This window comes from Octopus bimaculoides, chromosome 3 (assembly GCF_001194135.2).
Source record: "Octopus bimaculoides isolate UCB-OBI-ISO-001 chromosome 3, ASM119413v2, whole genome shotgun sequence".
NCBI classification, from domain to species: Eukaryota; Metazoa; Mollusca; class Cephalopoda; order Octopoda; family Octopodidae; genus Octopus; species Octopus bimaculoides.
The window spans coordinates 15,577,846-15,579,912 of record NC_068983.1 but is presented as its reverse complement, the minus strand read 5'-3'; positions in this window follow the sequence as shown (position 1 = coordinate 15,579,912).

Here is a 2,067-nt window from a genome sequence, read left to right as displayed (position 1 = left end):
ACCCTTAACGCAGTTCTCGGGGATATTCAGTGTGACACAGTGTGACAAGGCTGACCCTTTTGAATTACAGGCACAACAGAAATAGGAAGTAAGAGTGAGAGAAAGCTGTGGTGAAAGAGTACAGCAGGGTTTGCCACCATTCCCAGCCGGAGCCTTGTGGAGCTTTAGGTGTTTTTGCTCAATAAACACTCACAACGCCCGGTCTGGGAATCGAAACCGCGATCCTGTGACCGCGAGTCCGCTGCCCTAACCACTGGGCCATTACACCTCCACTGGACATTACTTCACATATATAAGAATTGGCAGAGTTATTAAAGCATAGGATTAAATACTTTGTGGTATCTGTTCTAATTTCCTGCGCTCTGAGTTCAGATCCTAGCTGTTTATCCATTGAGATCGATAAATTAGGCAGCAGCAGCCATTACGTTGGCTCTTTACGTTTCGGGTTCAAAGCAGACAACCGCAAGTTGCGATTGGGTAGCGGCATTACTGTGCAATAGGGCATGGACCTCACACCGTTTCAACATTTGTACCATAGAAACAGAGGCTTTCAAGACCAAACATACTGAGGATCGAACTGGCAATTCTTTCTCCGTAGTAATTAAGCTCACGAGCAAAACGAAAACTTGGAAACATTCTCGAGACGAGAAAATATTGTGAAATAATTTCTCACATAAGTACAAAGCCCAGAAATTAAAAGGAAGGAGGAGGCTAGTCGATCATATCGAATCCAGTACTTCAATGGTTCTTTATTTGACCGATCCCGTAATGATAAAAAGTAAAGTTGATCTCGACGAGATTTGATCTCACAACGTTGTGTGCATATATACCAAGTAGCATATATGTATATGGATGGATGGATGTATGAATGGATGGATGGATACTCTTTTTCTCTTTACTCTTTTACTTGTTTCAGTCATTTGACTGTGGCCATGCTGGAGCACCGCCTTTAGTCGAGCAAATCAGCCCCAGGATTTATTCTTTGGAAGCCTACTACTTATTCTATCGGTCTCTTTTGCCGAACCGCTAAGTTACGGGGATGTAAACACACCACCATCGGTTGTGAAGCGATGTTGGGGGGACAAACACAGACACATAAACACATACGCATATATATATATATATATATATATATATATATATATATATATACATATATACGACGGGCTTCTTTCAGTTTCCGTCTACCAAATCCACTCACAAGGCTTTGGTCGGCCCGAGACTATAGTAGAAGACACTTGTCCAAGGTGCCACGCAGTGGGAATGAACCCAGAACCATGTAGTTGGTAAGCAAGCTACTTACCACACAGCCACTCCTGCGCCTATATGTTGTCTTCCATTTTCAATTATTTGAAATCTTCTTGTTAGGAAGGAGTTGCTTTCTAACAAAGGTATAAAACTCGCATCGTTGGAATGCAGATAACAAAAACAGTGTCATATTTTGAACTTGAGAAGAGTCTTGAATATTTTTAGCTCCGCATATAGACTGTATTTGCAATGTGCATATTAGCTGTTGATTTCTTTTTCCGAAAACTGTTGCTTCTCTAGGCATTTACTTAGGTATTTACTCACCAAAGCAAGTGCAACCAAGTATTATTAGTATGAATGTAAAACTGGGTATAGAAATTGAAGGTTTCGAAGCAGTTGTCCACAGTTATCTTCCTTGTCTTTGACTTTCGAAGCGATATTCACATGAGTAGGGCAGCTGACCTCTATGATGGTACATAGTTTTACTTATCTGTACCAAACAATATCCGACATGTCGGTGATATTTGTACTTGGTAGAAGTTTTGATAGAAACTTTCCACAGGTATTCCTTGTGTTGAGGTTAATATACATATTCCAAGCGTTCACTACCATTTTTTAGGATGTCATTGTGTGTTGTTTTAGCAGCAGCGTCATATTGCATTGGGAGGTTATTACTTTGATGACAATTTTGGGCTGATTACGAGCGATATCTTCTACAGAAATATAATATAATCGACATATTCGGTTGCATCTTGGTTCTCCAATGGCTTTTCTGTCTCTTTTGTTTATAAGGCATTTTCTAGCAATCTCTTGCTCTTG